Source organism: Pristis pectinata, chromosome 20 (genome assembly GCF_009764475.1).
Source record: "Pristis pectinata isolate sPriPec2 chromosome 20, sPriPec2.1.pri, whole genome shotgun sequence".
Classification (NCBI taxonomy): domain Eukaryota; kingdom Metazoa; phylum Chordata; class Chondrichthyes; order Rhinopristiformes; family Pristidae; genus Pristis; species Pristis pectinata.
The window spans coordinates 34,983,676-35,002,100 of NC_067424.1; positions in this window are offsets into that span (position 1 = coordinate 34,983,676).

The following is an 18,425-nucleotide window of genomic DNA, read 5'->3' on the forward strand; positions in this document are numbered from 1 at the left end:
CCTCTCCTTTTGCACAGCTTTGGCCAAAGCTGCCCAAGCCACTGGAGTTTCCTTTCTAGATCTCTGTCACCTCTAAGCTGCTTTTATAACCAAGCACATGAGTACCTGTCCGAATGATTCATAGAGTCATACTCTGAGAGTGGAAACAAGCCCTCCGTCCCACTGGGTCCACATTGCTATCAAGCACCTATCTACACCAATGCTGCACTAAGCCCATTTTTAATTCTCCCCACTTTCCCTTCAACTCCCCCCAGGATCTACCACTCACCTTCGCACAAGGGGCAAATTACACCGACCAATTAACCCACCAACCTGCACGTCTTTGGGATGTGGGAGCAAAACTGGAACACCAGGAACAAGCCCACCTCGTCAACGGGGAGGACGTACGAGCTCCACACAGGCAGCACCCAAGGTCAGGATTGAACCCAGGTCACTGGAGCTGTGAGGCAGTGGCTCTACTCACTGTGCCACCCTGTCGCTTTTCATTCTTTGGCCTATTATCTGCTTCATCTGTTTGCTAGCTTTCTGTGGTTCATTGCAAAGAGTTCCCAAATCCCTTCGTGCTGCAGATTTTATCCATTTAAATAAAGCACTGTTCTTTTGTTCTTCCTTCTGAAATAAACAACTTCACATTTTCCCACAATAGACTCATTTGCCCACTCACTTATACTCAGCTTATAATTATGCATACATTGTAGAAATATTTCCAAGAGGCCTTTTGAAATTATACGCTGGTAAACGCTGATGTGGGAAACACTGATGAGTGCAGAAGGAGCATCAGTTTCATGGATGATGCCTTAAACACCACTGGAGCAACAGAAAGTTGGGTTATTTGTGGAAATGAGGAGCAGGACTCTTCACTCATTGAGATTAAGATATCTTTATTAGTCACATGTACATGTACTGTGCTGTAATGTTCTATGTTCTATATCAAATAAATCCAAGAAATAATATTATATAACTTGTGAAACTTTTGAAAGCATCAGAGTCCTATCAAAAGTTCATAGTTTGTGAAGAAACCAGTTCCCTTTTCTCCACTCTCAGACATGTATATTGTAACACACACAAAATGCTGGAGGAACTCAGCAGGTCAGGCAGCACCTATGGAGGCAAATAAACAGTCAACATTTCAGGTCGGTGTGTGTTGCTCCAGATTCCAGCATCTCTTGTGTCTCTATGTTGCATATTGTGACCTGTTTCTACCGATCAGCTGTCCTAGCAATGTCAGCACGGCCCTGGAAAGTGCCATTAAAACAATTCACAGAAGTCATCAGTGGAACGGATATATAGACCAAAATAGGCCTTGATGTAGCATAGAAAGGCTTCGGAGTGGTGCCTTTTGTTTAACTAACTACCCTTTGGAAATTCACTGGACATCTAAACATGAAGATAAGTGTTCTGGTGCGGGTTCCCACGCTAAGAGAAGTCCATCCTGTTACCTGCCTTTTTATAATTGAATAGGTGAGCTGAGGGGGTGCATCTGAAACAGTGACTTGTCTTGGAGGTTTTGCTGCCTCTAAAATGGACCATAAAAACAGGCAGCAGAGATCAGAAGCCAAGAGAAGAAGGTAGACAGAACTTTCCAAGGCAGATCTCATGCAAGTTTTGGTTTGTCCTGCCTTAACACTGGCTTGAGAAGTAGACCAGAAAGGATCATGACTGTAGGCTGCTAGTACCGAACTTCCCTATTTACTCATTGGTCAGCTAGATTCCTTTGCTGCAGGTCGTATATCTATACACCCCTTCTCTTTCCCACCCCCGTACCCTCTCCATCTGTCCATGACCCACATGTTCCTCCCTCTGGTTCCCCTCCTCACCTCCTTTATTCCATGGTCCACTGTCCTCTCCTATCAGATTCCATCTTCTTCAGCCCTTCGTCACTTCCACCCATCATCTCCCAGCTTCTGACATCATTCCGACTCTCCCCTCCCTCATCTGCCCATCACCCCCCCTCACCTGGATCCACCCATCACCCGCCAGCTCTTTCTCCGCCCCCTCCCCCACTGATTATCTCCCCTCTTTCTTTCCAGTCCTGAAGAAGGGTCTCGACCCGAAACATCGACTGTCCATTTCCTTCCATAGATGCTTCCTGACCCGCTGAGTTCCTCCAGCACGTTGAGTTTTGCTCCAGATTTCCAGGGTCTGCAGTCTCTCTTGTCTCTCCGTATATCTATATTATGTCATTTTATTCTGGTATTTACAGGAGCTGTCAACCCACAATTACACAGGCCTGTCCTGGTAAACCTGTATTGAAGTACATCGGCAACGAGGACAGGATACAGAATCAGATTTTGTTGGCAGACTTCATTGGTTCACGAGAGTCGACACACTTAGTCAATTGAGACCTCAGTGAGTCCGAATGTTCAGGTAAGAAGTTACAAGCATGTGAGTTCAACTTCACCAGTAAATTCAAAGTCAGCATCAGCAAAACAACAAAAAAAAGGTCTGGTATTGAGTTGTAAAACTCCAATCGGCTCACAATTATCTCTTCAGGAAAAGAAACTGTCGCACCTTCCAAATCCATGCTAGCTGTGAGTTCTGTCAAAGAAACGAGGCCTTTAGCACTACAGGGCTGGGCAATAACGACAGCCCTATAATCAGAAGCTAATACAACAGTAACTTCTCCTTCAGTGTTCTTTCATGTTTCACTGTCTGAAGGTCACACTTCTCCTGTCAGTGTATCCAAGGTTAGTGAAATGAAGCGTGGTGAGATACTTACACAGTGTTTTTCTGTTGTTAGGGGGAGTTGTTGCCTGGGAGATCTAATGATTGCAAAGAGTGTGACATTTGAATCTTGGTTATGATTTCAAAGGCTAATGATAGCAGAGAACGAATAAGTGCGGACGGATGCTTTCAGATTAAATACAATCCCATCTTCCATGACTCTGGGACAGAACGTTATCATTAGAGATGATTAGTGTCAATCAAGCGGCTCAATTCATCATTGTCCGTGGTTCATTCCTCGTCAATCAGCCCAGGTAACGACCCATCCTTTGCTTCTCTGGAGATGGTGATTAATGCACAACCTTTCATAGCTGCCTCAACATTTCAACTTCATAACCGTTCAATTATACACAAGTGTTTCCTATTCTTGAATCAGTTCATCCAGGGCAGTTGTTGGAACACCCAGGAATGAATATAAAAAGAGGAATATTGGGTTTTATAACTCCAGTTCGCTTCTATCCTTCCACTTGTTTGTGTAGCTGTGTATTTCTAACGTACTCTTAAGACAGGTTGCACTGAGCATTTTGTGCAAGGTAGTGAGTGAAAATTGTTCAATAAACTGTGACACAGGAATAAATATTCCTTTACACTGTTTAGGTAGTAATTGCCCCCGTGTGGCTGGGTGTCACCTCCGGCAACTGCCCAGTGCCCCCATCCTTGTAGAGTCCCCTCCCAACCCAGAGAGCTTCACCCAACCCTCACCTACAGTTGCCCTTGCCCTCACCTTCACCCCCTGCTGCTTCCGTCCTCACAATGTACCTTGGTTCCTCCTGGTGCTCCACCTCACCCGACTGGTGACCGAGCAGCTGTCGGACAAATCCGCTGTTTGGGTCTTGATCAGTAACGTTCACACTGCCACCATGGTATAGCTCCCCTCCTATACAAACTGGACCATCCCTCTAAAAATTCTGTATCCATCCACCATTTGTGCTATGGCATAGACAGAGTTGTACAGCGTGAAAACAGGCCCTTCGGCCCGACTCATCCATGCCGACTGAGATGCCCATCATCGCTAATCCCATTTTCCTGCCTTTGGCCCATATCCCCCCCATTCCTTTCCTATCCATGCACCTGTCCAAATGCCGTGATTGTACCCATCTCTACCACCTCCCCTGGCAGCTTGTTCCATACACCCACCACCCTCTGTGTGTAAAACCTGCCCCTCAGATCTCCTTTAAATATTTTTCCTCTCACCTTAAATCTATGTCCACCTGTCTTAGACCACCGTACCCTGGGAAAAAGACTGTAACAACCCAATCTACACTCCTCATGGTTGTATAACTATCTCTAATGTTATCCCTCACCCTCCTTTGCTCCAGGAAAACAGTGTTAGTCTCTCCTTGTAACTCAAGCCCTCCATTCCAGGTAACAATCCATTGATTATTTGGGCTGAGAAGTGGCAGATGGGGTTCAATCCGGAGAAGTGTGAGGTGGTACACTTTGGAAGGACAAACTCCAAGGCAGAGTACAAGGTTAATGGCAGGATTATGGGGAGTGTGGAGGAGCAGAGCGATCTGAGGGTTCATATCCATAGATCACTGAAAGTTGCCTCGCAGGTGGATAGGGTAGTTAAGAAAGCTTATGGGATGTTAGCTTTCATAAGTAGTGAGATTGAGTTTAAGAGCCGCAAAGTAATGATGCAGCTCTACAAAACTCTGGTTAGACCACACTTGGAGTACTGCATCCAGTTCTGGTCGCCTCATTATAGGAAGGATGTGGAGGCGTTGGAAAGGGTGCAGAGAAGATTTACCAGGATGCTGCCTGGATTAGAGAGTATGCATTATGAGGAGAGACTAAGGGAGCTAGGGCTTTACTCTTTGGAGAGAAGGAGGATGAGAGGAGGCATGATAGAGGTGTACAAAATATTAAGAGGAATAGATAAGAGGGCGGTATGGTAGCATAGTGGTTAGCGCGATGCTATTACAGCGCCAGCGATCAGGGTTCGATTCCCGTCGCTGTCTGTAAGGAGTTTGTATGTTCTCCCGTGTCTGCATGGGTTTCCTCCGGGTGCTCCGGTTTCCTCCCACATTCCAAAGACGTACAGATGGGTTAATTTGGGTTTAAAATGGGCGGCGCGGACTCGTTGGGCTGGAAGGGCCTGTTACCACGCTGTAAATAAAACTAAAAAAAACAGAGTAGACAGCCAGCGCCTCTTTCCTGGGGCACCAATGCTCAACACAAGAGGGCATGGCTTTAAAGTAATGGGTGGGAAGTTCAGGGGAGATATCAGAGGAAGGTTTTTTACCCAGAGAGCAGTTTGGCCATGGAATGCGCTGCCTGGGGTGGTGGCGGAGGCAGGTACATTGGTCAAATTCAAGGGATTGCTAGATAAGCATATGGAGGAATTTAAAATAGAGGGATATGTGGGAGGAAGGGGTTAGATAGTCTTAGGCGAGGTTTAAAGACCAGCACAACATTGTGGGCCGAAGGGCCTGTATTGTGCTGTACTGTTCTATGATTACCCTTGCTTAGTGGGCGCTGACTGCCTCTCTAGCTTTGGTGGATTCCATTCTTGGCTCTCAGTGCTGTGGGCTTTTGGGTGTTTGGGCCACATACAGTCTTAAAAATCCGCGCAGATCATGACTGTTGCTGGACTCCCTGTGCTCTTTCGATCCACTGTCAGTCCTTTAGGTCACTTGTTTTTCCTTGGACCTCAGGCTTCGAGTCATCAACTTATACACCATGGAAACAGGCCTGTCGACCCAACTCGTCCATGTCGACCAAGGTGCCTTCCTGAGCTAGCCCCACTTGATTGTAGTCCAGTGCCAGTGGAGCCTCAAGGGTCACTCTGCCCTTGAGGTCGGGTGAGATTTCCAATTGAAGAATGCCTTGCTTTTGGAGTTAATTAACTGGTCATTTTGATCAAGCCAATCCTCTGGTGCTTTCTGGTAAAGAAGCCAAGAGTCACTTCGTACGGTGGAATCCAGGGCAGTCAGCCGCACAAGCGTAGCTTGCAAAGATTCTTCAGCACAGTCACAGAATCGGCGCAATGGTACAGCAGTCAGTGCTGCCACCGCACAACCTCAGTGAAACGGGGTTCGATCCTGACCTCTGGTGCTGTCCGTGAGGAGTTTGCATGCTCTCCCTGTGACCGTGTGGGTTTCTCCTGGGTGCTCTGGGTTCCTCCCATCTCAAAAAAACCCTGCCGGTTGGTGGGGTTCATTGGGCAGCTGTTTGAGTGGGTGGCGGGAGAACCAGCAGGGAATTGATGAGTACGTAAGAGAGAGAGGTTTGTGGGGTAATGGGACCGATGAGAATGCTCTGAGAGCTGGCATACCCTTAATGGGCCGAATATCCTCCTTCAGTGCTGGAAGAAAATGTTTGAGAAGTGGACATTTTGCTGTTAGTTGAAGCTTGAAAGGTTGTTTGTGAGCCTCATCCAGGAACACGATCTTTACGAGTTCTTTGAGACCAACAACACTGATTTACTTGGGCCATTGTTTCTGTTGCCACTGTTGTTTTGGGGCAGGAGAGGGTATGGTTTGGGGAAGAAGCACTGCGGAGGGAGGAGAGCAGAGAGCCAGAGGAAGGAGAGGAGAAGGGGTGCAGGCAAGGAAGGAGGAGGCCAATGGGCAGAGTACAAGAGAGTGAGAGGAAAATGGTTGTGGGTTTGGAGGGAGTGTATCTGAGGGAGGATGGGAGGAAGTCAGCGGCGAGAGAGCCACCAAAGCATAAGAGATGCAGGGATGGAGAAGGTCAAGGGAAGGGAGGGTGGTGGGGTGGCAAGGAAGATGTGGTTCCTGTGTGAATGCATACACAGCTGATAGATGCCTACATTTATGTCCACCTATTTGTGTGTGGTAACATCATGCAGAAGAATCTGGTCTCCCGTCATTTTGAACCCCTTGCTACTGGATCAACACCTTGCCCTAGTCAAGTCCATGCGGTGGCTGTGTGCAGTGGCTATCCCACACTAAAATAAATCACACACAGACCACTTCCGCCCCTCAGTATACAGTAATGGATATTGCTGGAATGTAACGAAACTCTTGGACAATTCCAGAGTTGACAGACCTGAATGCCACTCTGTTATTGTAACATAGGAACTCACTTTACATTGACGTTGCTGTTCTTATGGTATGGAACATGAAGGTTGGGAGATAGCCAGCTCAATGAACAAGGTGGAGGGTATACTAGAAGGTACAAGGACATGCAGAGAATGGACCTTGTGTAGGCAAAAGGGACTAGTTTAGTTAGGCGTTTAATTATTAGTTTAATTAGTTCAGTGAGGTGTTTAATTACTAGTTTAATTAGTTCAGCACAACATTGTGGGTCGAAGGGCCTGTTCCTGTGCTGTACTGTTCTATGTTCTAAGGTAAACAGGAGAGGGACATCATAATCATGGAGTGAAGTTTGCCATCAAGAATGAGCTAGTCTGGCATTTCAGCAACCCTCCCTGTGGGATAAATGAACCTCTCATGAGTTTTTGCCTACTCTAATGTGGAACCAGCACAAATGCAGCAACCCTGGAAGCTACAGACAAGGCCAAGGAGGATCTCTATGCTGACATTAGAGAAACCCTGGCCCTGTATCCCGGATGGAGACACATCGGACCCTCACGGTCACTTCTGTGGCAGGATCAGAAGAGGCACAATCCTCTGGCAGAGTGTGATTGGGAAGGAGGAAGAAGGGAAAGCCAACTTCAATGTACTCCTCCTCCTGACAGTCTTGTCATAATTAACAAGACCCCATCCCACCAGGGAGACAAGCACAAGACCTCATGGGAAAACTCTAAAGGGGCATTTAGATGTTATATTTTATTATCATCTGAGTGAGAGACCACAACTTAACAGATACTGATGACTATTGCAAAGGCCTCTATGTTGTTATCTCCACATCCATACTGTACTCTCCCACGATCTGTACTCTATCTTCCATTACCCATTCTGCACTGTCCCCCTATCCATTCTCCCTCAAACTATCCATTCTGTGTCCTCACTCTCTCCATTCCATCCATATTCTACCCTGATTCTGTCCGTACCACCCTTCCTCCACCGTACCACAGGAGTAGACACTCCTATTCATGCTGTCCCCTCCCACGATCCATATAGATCCATTTCTGATGAAGGGTCATAGAGCTGAAACATTCACTCTGTTTCTCCCTCCACAGATGCTGTCAGACCTGCTGAACGTTTCCAGCATTCTCTGTTTTTATTTCAGATTTTCAGCATTGGTAATTGCTTACTTTTCAATCGGTACTGTCCAATCTTCCTACTCCATTCATGCATTCCCTCTTTCCATACACTGCCTTTTCTTTATCCATAATGTACCAAGTTGTTACATTAAGTTACACTTTCCCTGTGTGCTATCACTACTGTACCTTTCATCTCCTATTGCCTTTCCATACAGCACCCATATGATAACGGACTGTTGCAAAAACGCATTTTGCAAATCTGCAAAATCTGTTGCAAACTTGCAATACAAATTAATTGAGAACCAGAGATTTCTGGATGTTAAACAAGGTGACCTGACACCTTATTTCTGGACGATGTTGGAAGAAATGGGATGTCTTAAGTGAAACACCGGATCTGCTCAGTAACCAATTCCATCAGTGCTCCTGAATTTGGGCACTAGAGGTCACCGGAATCTTGAAGAAAACACATGAAGTTAACTACTGGTGTTGGGCAGGTTGAGTTATGAATAAAACTGGAAAACTGTAAGTTTTGTCCTTGGAAGGAAGGATCTGAGAGATGAGTTAATATTAGAGGAACATGATGGTCGGTCAAAGAGCACTGGTTCAAATGAGTAAAAGCAAATATTCAAAATTCCAAGTTTAAGCCACCATTAAATTAAATTTTTTTTAAATTAAATTTTATTTACAGCATGGTACCAGGCCCTTCCGGCCCAACAGGTCCGGGCCGCCCATTTTAAAACCCAAATTAACCTACCCGTACGTCTTTGGAATGTGGGAGGAAACCGGAGCACCCGGAGGAACCCCATGCAGACACGGGAGAACGTAAAAACTCCTTATGGACAGCGACGGGAATCGAACCCCGATCGCTGGCGCTGTAATAGTGTCGCACTAACGGCTACGCTACCATGCCGCCCCTAGATGGAAAAAAAGGTTCCTGAAGGTGTTTTGCTAAACTACAACTTCGGCTGTTTGAAAGGGAGTTTTCCTGACTGCGGAAGTGGTATTTACCCCCGATGCAAACTTGGAAGATCATTAGACCATAAGGTATAGGAGCAGAATTAGGCCATTTGGCCCATCGAGTCTGCTCCACTATTCAATCATGGCTGATCTTTTTTAACCCCATACTCCAGCCTTCTCCGCTTAACACTTAACCCCCCTACCAGTCAAGAACCTATCAATCTCTGCCTTAAATACACCCAATGACTTGGCATCCACAGCCCTCTGTGGCAACGAATTCCACAGATTCACCACCCTCTGGCTGAAGAAATTCCTCCTCATCTCAACTTTAAAGGGATGTCCCTTTATTCTGAGTCTGTGCCCTCGGATTCTCGACTCTCCTGCTAATGGAAACATCCTCTCCATGTCCACTCTGTCCAGGCCTTTCAGTATCTGGTAGATTTCAATGAGGTTCCCCCCTCATCCTTCTGAACTCCAATGAGAACAGGCCCAGAGACATCAAATGCTCCTCATATGTTAAGGAAGAATCCATGAAGAACAATAAAATGATACAAAACAACACAAAGTACCAAAGTGTCCACTTGCTGGAAGCTTATCAAGGAGAGAAAGACAGAGAGCACCCGCTGAAAGGAGCATTTTGAAGAACTCCTCGCCCTTGACTCTGTCCCACAACAAACAATCTGATCCAGCCTGCTGATACCCCTGACTGACAATAACCTTTTACCACAGTTAGAATTAAAACAGATTTTAAGTTGAGGGAAAGGAGGAGGAGAGAACAAAATGGAGGGTCTGTGATAGGGAGGAGACCAGCAGAAACTGAATGACACAATCTTTGACTTGATGACTCTAAGTTTGTTGAAAGGGAGATTTTTTTTAAATAACAGAAGGTGTGTCTATGGGAAATGTGAGTAAGAGATGAATCAAAGCTGAAATTCAACAAGAAACCTGTACCTCCACTCACTGTGTCTCTGTGGCACAGAACAGCAAATCACTTCTCTAACCTAACCAATATCAGTGCCAGTATCAGAGCTGGTGCTTTACAGGAACAAGGGCACTGAAGCAATGAAGTGCTCTTCAGTTGAAGCAGCCAGCACTGGCATCTCTTTCTGCGCTCCAGGCAACTCTGGTGGTTGTTTACGGGTTGAAACTCAGGGCTACCTCCTTGAGGAAATCCTGAAGAGGAAAGAAATACACGTTGGAGGGTCCTACAGCAATGCTGAGCCACCAATATTATCTCAACAACAAATGTGCCTCATAATTGCATTGAGAATGCATGCAGCCTGCAACTTTTTTGCAAAGGTTGACTTCTGGATATCTTGGCGGGACCACTATCGGAGCGATGAACTCATGCTTAAACAAATGACTCAGGCCTGGCTTATGACTACTGGACACATTAGCCAGACTCACTACTTTCCAGTGAAGCCTGGAATGACTTATGCCCTTTCAAGATTATCAGTATGCACCTGATACAAACATTGACTGGAGAACTACAGTGCTGCTATTGTAAGAGCACTCCTGCTCCCAGAGTCCTGTATAGCCTGTCTCTAGCATCCTTACCTTAAGCTCCCTTATGATATTTGTATTGAGAATAGAATCTGACTGCATGTGCAGTGATGGTGTCTGTGGTAAACATGTTTATATTGGATTCAGTGCTTATAAAGATTCAACCCGGATAAGTGTGAAATGACACACTTCGGGAGATTGAATTTGAAGGCAGAATACAAGGTTAATGGCAGGATTCTTAGCAGTTTGGAGGAACAGAGGGATCTTGGGGTCCACGTCCATAGATCCCTCAAGGTTGCCGTGCAGGTCGATAGGGTTGTTAGGAAGGTGTATGGTGTGTTGGCCTTCATTAGTCGGGGTACTGAGTTCAAGAACCGCGAGGTAATGTTGCAGCTCTATAGAACTCTGGTTAGACCACACTTTGAGTATTGTGTTTAGTCTGGTCGCCTCATTATGGATCATTAGGGATGTGAAAGCTTTAGAGAGGGTGCAGAGGACATTTACCAGGATGTTGCCTGGATTGGAGAGCATGTCTTATGAGGATAGGTTGAGTGAGCTAGGGCTTTTCTCTTTGGAGAAAAGGAGGATGAGAGGTGACTTGATAGAGGTGTACGAGATGATAAGAGGCATAGATCGAGTGGACAGTCAGGGACTTTTTCCCAGGGCGACAATGGCTAATACAAGGGACATAATTTTAAGGTGGTTGGAGGAAGGTCTAAGGGGGATGTCAGGGGTAAGTTTTGTTTTACACAGAGAGTGGTGGGTGCATGGAACGCACTGCCTGCAGAGGTTGTGGGGGCATATACATTAGGGACATTTAAGAGACTCTTAGATAGACACATGAATGATAGAGAAATAGAGGGCTATGTGGGAGGGAGGGGTTAGATAGATATCAGAGCAGGATAAGATGTCGACACAACATCGTGGGCCGAAGGTCCTGTACCTCGCTGTACGTTTTATGTTCTAAAGATATATAGATATGTAAGACCCAGGAGTGTGGAACTGTCCCCTTGACACGATGTTTTGCATTACTGATGTGGATCTGTCCCAATGCATAAATTATTGGCTCTGCTGGGGTGTTTTGCAAGTGCTGCTCAATAATATTTAAGCTATGTGTCTTTGTTTGCGTCTGACTAACGTACTGATTTGTGCCTAGAAATTGGATCAATTTTTAAGCCCAAATCTGCAGTACGTGAATTGTACGCTACACAATATAGCCATTCACAGACAATATCCAGTAACGAGGGCAGAGAAGCAGACAGACCCGGAGCCAGAGAGACATGGCATGGCCCCAGGAGAAGAAGATGAGGAAGATGAGTCCCAGGAGAACGTCACCAGCATCAGATCCCAGCAGAGTGAAGAAAGGAAGCTTTGACTGACAGGTAATAAAGAACTCCCTCAGAGAAGTATTCCTCCTAACCTTCCAACAAATTTATAATCCCCAATCCACAAAAAAATGAGCTTCTCCACATAATAACAATAACATATTTCCATCAGTAGTCATTCCAGACGACACATGGTAATTCCTCACAACCTCTTCACACTGTACCTCCCACTGAATCAATAGTTTCCTGACCCTATAACATCAACAGATTGAGACCAAAGATTCCTGATGAATGGCACTTTGCTTAAACAACAATGACCTCTGCACAAAATATATTTTCTTCAGATCAGCTCAACTCAGCGAGGCGGAAACATTGGTCAAACGCCTGACCCCTTTGGGTTACCACATAACATTGATGGTGACTTGTCAGCATTGTAACTGTAGCAGCCGAAAGCAATGCACAAAACAACATAAGGACGAGATTGTGATTCATTTGGTAAGGACATGCATCCCCTAAGGGTCTAAACATTTCAAGCCAGTGAAGTGTATAATCATTCAGCTGTGGAAATCTCTCATGCAACTCCAGTTGAAGTTGATGATCATTTGAAGTAACGCAATAGGCCAGAACTGATGAATTATTATTCATTCAACTTGCTATAAGTGTATCAATGTTAAGCTTTCCCACACAAGCCTTCATTTCTCATAAGTGTTCCCTCATATAATCCTGTCCTTTTCAAACCCCACATAGCAGGGAATTATAGGTAAGGTGCAGTGTGGAACAGATTGTTGTCTAAGCAAGCAACCTCCCTCATATTTCTCTGCTTCTTGTAAGAGTCCCTTCATGAGAGGTGGTGATGATAGCTACATTTAGAGGAAAACAACCAAGGATATGAATGGTGAGGTAGTAATCCACCTCATATTGGGGATTAAATAAGATAAGATAAGCTATCTTTATTAGTCACATGTACATCGAAACACATAGTGAAATACATCTTTTGCGTAGAGTGTTCTGGGGGCAGCCCGCAAGTGTCGCCATGCTTCCGGCGTCAACATAGCATGCCCAAGACTTCCTAACCCGTATGTCTTTGGAATGTGGGAGGAAACCGGAGCACCCGGAGGAAACCCACGCAGACACAGGGAGAATGTACAAACTCCTTACAGACAGCAGCCGGAATTGAACCCAGATCGCTGGCACTGTAAAGCATTACGCTAACCGCTACATTACCGTGCCTGCCAATCAGTGCCAGAATATTATTGCAGTAGTCATGCTGTTTTGTTTAGAGGGGGAACCATCACTCAGTGTTTTAACACAATCAAAGTTTTGTCAGAGAATTATAGTCACTCAGCATAGAAGTAGGCCCTTCAGCCCACCATGTATATGCTGATCTGTCTTATATTATCCTATTTACCAGTATTTGGTCAGTGGTCTCAAGTGCTCATCCAGATGCTTGTCAAATGCTGTGAAGTTACTTGACTCCACCACCTCTCCAGCAATGTACCAGCTTGAACACATTCACACAAAACACAGCAGCAAACTTTCCAGTGAGGCATTTAACACTGTCTGCAGCTGCCACACCCGTCACCCATTGTTTTGTTATTAAGTATGAAATTGTTACTAAACAGAAACACATTTCAACAGTGCTAACACCTTGAGAATACTTAATAACAATTAAAAATCAAAATATACTGTCAAAGAAATCATTACATATTTCAGTGAAACAAATATCCTCATACCTTGACTGATCAGCACTTTACTTGTAGGTTTGGATGCCCTGGTGTTATGCTGCTGTTTGACTCCCTCTAAGACTTCACGGACCTCATCGATCACCCACGGGAATCTCTTGCCTGGGATCGGTTGGCTTCGGACTGCTGCCCAGGGCAAATTGAAGGGACATTCAGGAACTGCTGACTCTGGGGCATGGGTGAACGTATTCCCTGAGAGGCTGTGGTACAAGTCAACCTATTGGCCACATGAGGGTTGTTGTCACTGTGCTGAATCTGTGCACCAGACACCGTCTCAGAGGACTGGGTAGACAATGGTACCATGTCTTGCTTCACTCAGACTGCACCACCACCAGACTGGGAGCAAAGATGGACAACAGACCCCGGATCTGTGTCTGGTCCTTGTGGTCTTCAATCTTTCCCTTTGACTCAGCTGGTTGAACCACTCTGCTCTCTGTGAAGAGGGATGTGGGTCAGGGGGCCACCTCTCGACTCCTGCGCGGCATGTTTCTGCCCTGGCGAAGGACCAACCTGCTCACGAGGCATTTCACTGACGAAAGGCCGCATGTCACCGAGTAGAATTACCGCTCCTGGGTGTCAAACCTGTGCTGAGAGTAGAAATTTGCTCGCGAAGGGTGTCTTGCCATTCCATCAGGAGAGCGTTCGGCTCACGCGTGGCATCTCTCTGCTTAACAAGGACGTGAAGCCACTCGCTGGTGGCATGTCGCTGTTCAGCTAGAATTTCAATTGGCTCCTGTAAAGCAGAAACCAGACCTCCAGCTGCCTCAGGGTGTTACTGCACAGAGGCACGTGGCCTTCCGTCCAGGGGGTGACAGGATTGTGGCTATGCCCGTACAAAGAAGTGTAATCACCTTCAAAGTGGAGGTCTTGGACCCCCTTGCTCCTCACAACTCCTGTGAGAATGTGGGGATGAATTCCTCCATGATTCTTGTCATCACTTACACTCAGTCAAGCCAATTGTGTACGTATAATTTATGTTTAATATATGTTTTTCTTGTGAATGTTGTGCATCTGATGCTATGTGCCTGTGATGCTGCTGCAAGTAAGTTTTTCATTGCACCTGTGCAGACATGGACATGTGCACATGACGATAAACTCGACTTTGACTTTGACCTGAGCCCTCACACACTGTCTCGAAGACAAACATTGCCAATGAATCCATCGCCACACCAGTTCAGTCAGTTGGACACTTTATCCCTCACTCTATTATGGGCCTTACACCTACACTCTTGCACCCACTCCCTGCCTATTCCAGACAGTCATTCAGGGAGGCCACAAAATCATGTTAACTCAACTGCCTCTCGCTATTGCTCTCTATTGCAGGTGGCGGTTGCTAGGTGAATGGTACTCATAGAGTTATAGAGCTATACAGCACGGAAACAGGCCCCTTGGCCCAGCTCATCCATGCTGACCAAGTACTTTTTGCAGGAGCCTCAGCCTCTCCGCTTATTGTGTTCAGTTCTGGTTGCCTCATAGAAAAGATGTGGAAGCTTTAGAGAGGGTGCAGAGGAGATTTACCAGGATGTTGCCTGGATTGGAGAGCATGTCTTATGAGGATAGGTTGAGTGAGCTAGGGCTTTTCTCTTTGGAGAGGAGGAGGATGAGAGGTGACTTGATAGAGGTGTACAAGATGCTAAGAGGCATAGATCGAGTGGACAGTCAGAGATATTTTCCCCAGGGTGACAATGGCTAACACAAGGGGGCATAATTTTAAGATGATTGGAGGAAGGTATATGGGGGATGTCAGGGGTAAGTTTTTAACACAGAGAGTGGTGGGTGTGTGGAACGCACTGCTGGTAGACGTTGTGGGGGCAGATACATTAGGGACGTTTAAGAGACTCTTAGATAGACACATGAATGATAGAAAAATAGGGGGCGATGTGGGAGGGAAGGGTTAGAAAGATCATAGAGCAGGATAAAATGTCAGCACAACATTGTGGGCCGAAGGGCCTGTACTGTGCTGTAATGTTCTATGTTCTATGTTCTAGGTATGAGATTCTTGCAATTGGATGCCATATTATCAGAGTTTTACCATATTACTGTTCAATAAGATCAGAGAATTGTTTCCATGGTTCAAAAATCAATGTAGGTGAAATAGGTTTCAATTCTTGGGGCACTGGCAAGTGTGCTGGGAAGAGAGGGAATTGTTACATTGGGATGGGCTTCACTTGAATCAGACTGGGAGCAATGTCCAATGAGTTGAATAATCAGAACTGTAAATAAGGCTATTGGTGGAGGTGGGGGTGGAGTGTGATCCTGATGAAGGGAAGTTTAGAAAGATAAAGAAAAAAGACATGGACAGTGCAGAGTAACATAACCAGAGTCTGTCAGAAAGGGGCACAGAGCACAAAATTTGAGTTTACTTCCAATTAAAGTCAGAACAGGGGAAAATGGTAGAAAGACAAAATTGAAGGCTCTTTATTTGAATGCATTTGTAACAAAAGAGATGGATTAATGGCACAAATAAATAATTGGGTACGATCTAATAGCCATTTGAGAGGCATGGTTGCAGAGTGACCAGGTTGGAATGGTTGGAAAAGGTTGGGAATAAAATATTCCTGGATACTCAGCTTTTAGAAGACATAGACAAGTGGAAAAGAGGGCAGATATCCCTGATAATAAAAGTAGGATAAAGGCAGGAGAGAGAAAGGATCAACTGCATAACCTCATTGACAGCTTATTCCCAAGGCAAGACTGGCCTCGCCCTATCAGAGAGATTCCCTTTGTCCTATCCATCCTTGTTGTCTTCCGTCTTTCCCAGTTCCGACAAAGGGTCTTTGACCTGAAATGTTAACTCTGTTTCTCTTTCCACAGATGCTGCCTGACCTGCTGAATACTTCCAGCATTTTCTGTTTTTAGTTCAGATTTCCAGCATGTGCAGCTTTTTGATTTTCATGTAACTGCCCAAAATCAGGATTGAAACAGCGATCTTCAGATCTTTTGTCTAGTGCACCCGCAACTTAGCTGCTTAGACCCTCCCCCACGCTGCCCTTGATCTTTTCCCCTGTGTAGCTACAAAGGATAGCAGATGATTCCTTCTGCTTTAGTGTACCACCTGCCCAATATCACTTAAGTTCCTGCTTACATATCACCGACACAGAAACACCAGTGCCAATTGCCACTGAGGGAAAGACTGACATATAGAGAGGTTCAGTAGAATGCTGACTTAGTGAGAACAAGCTTTATGTTCACCTAGGTCACCCCTCTGCCGTTGTGTACAACATCCATTGATCTCTTTAATAGGTTTTGTGCAGCTCGGTTGACTGAGTTTGTTTTGCTTTCAAGCAAATTGTTGAGAGATGTGTCTTGAAAACCACGATTACGTTGAACAGATGCTTTGTGCCTGCACTCAATGCCATGTCCTGCCACAATGATAGTATCTTCCTTTCTCCTGAACATGAGCCAGGCCACACTTTATTAACACACTGAGCATTCACTAGGTGATACTGCAAATACTATGCTTGATTGACTACCGTCTCTATTGCTTGGGCAATGTTAAATGTGTGCTCGGAAATCACTTTTTCCTCACTGAGCAGTTCCCTTTGAGTACTCACATCATGGATTCCACAAACTTTGTGACCCTGAAACATCTGCTGCAAACTTGTACTCTACCCATGTTGTTCATTAATTTGCCTCAGACCTGCAACAGAGTCTGACTCAGTTTCAACTGGATGCTGCTTCCAGTGGTTAATCTTGTACTGCTGCACTATTGGACTGGGGCGGACACTCATTCCGTTTAAGCAATTTAATTAGCTCTTGTCTTCTCGTTCGTTTAGCGCCGGCTTCGTTCAACGTAGCACCTACATCTGAGAGCAAAATGTTACTTGCAGCAAATAAATTTTTCAACCTTTCCCCATGTTCCAATCCATGACTCAACTGAAAGAATCTGATTATCAGTTGCGGTCATTTTGACTTAACTCTGCAGCATCACAACTCATGAAAGAATGGAAGATTCTGTCAATGAAATTCAGCTCAGTCTCCATAAACTATTGCACTGCACTGATAGAAAGAATCCTAAAAAGCAAGCAGCGCTTACTGCTTAGACTGTCCTGGTTAGTTTTTAGACTGCAGATGCTGGAATCTAGATGAAAAACACAATGATGCTGGAGGAACTCAGCAGACCAGGCAGCATCCGTGGAGAAAAGCAGGCGGTCAACATTTCGGGTCAGGACCCTTCTTCAGGACTGAAGATAGGAAATGGCGAAGCCCAATATATAGGAGGGAAAAGCAGAGCAGTGATAGGACGACAACAGAGGGGAGGCGGGGTGGGCACAAGGTGGTGATGGGTAGATGCAGGTAAGAGATAGTGATCGGCAGGTGTGGGGGAGGAGGGGAGAGCAGACCCACCGGGGGATGGGTCAAAGGTAAGGAGAGAAAAATAGGGCAGGGTGGGGGAAAGAGAGATAGGCTAGGAAAGGGAAGAAAAGAAGAGGCATGGTTGGGGGTGTGTGGGGGGGGTGGGGAGACATGGGGTGTGGGGATTACTTAAAGCGGGAGAATTTAATGTTCATGCCGTTAGGCTGCAAGGTTCCAAGATGGAAAATGAGGTGCTGTTCCTCCAGTTTGCGCTTGGAATTCTCCTGGCAGTGGAGGAGGCCAAGCACTGACATAGTTTTAGTTTATCTTCAATGGCAATTATCCTAATGGCGCTGTACAATGTATTCAAACATTGAATAAAACAGCAGTCACATTCAACAGTGTAAGTATGTGCAGGGTTATGCATAAAAGGCATTTTTATCTATGCAATCCTTCACTGGAGGAAGTTAATAACATTAGTGAGTGGAAGCAGAATCTCCTTGTTAAGCAGTCTCTCAAGACTGAGGACAACTTGCTTCCACTCTGGTTCAGTGGGTTCTGAGGTGGCTCATGAGGCCAATGGAACTGCAGACTCTTTCACAGATGAGGCAGGCGGTAACGGGATGGTTGGCGGGTAGTTTGTGAGGTAGCGTGCTCCGCCTGTCATTTACACTGGGCTTCTGTACACACAGAAGCATGGACTTGAGATTCTCAATGCCATCCTGAATTTTCCTTTGAGTGGTC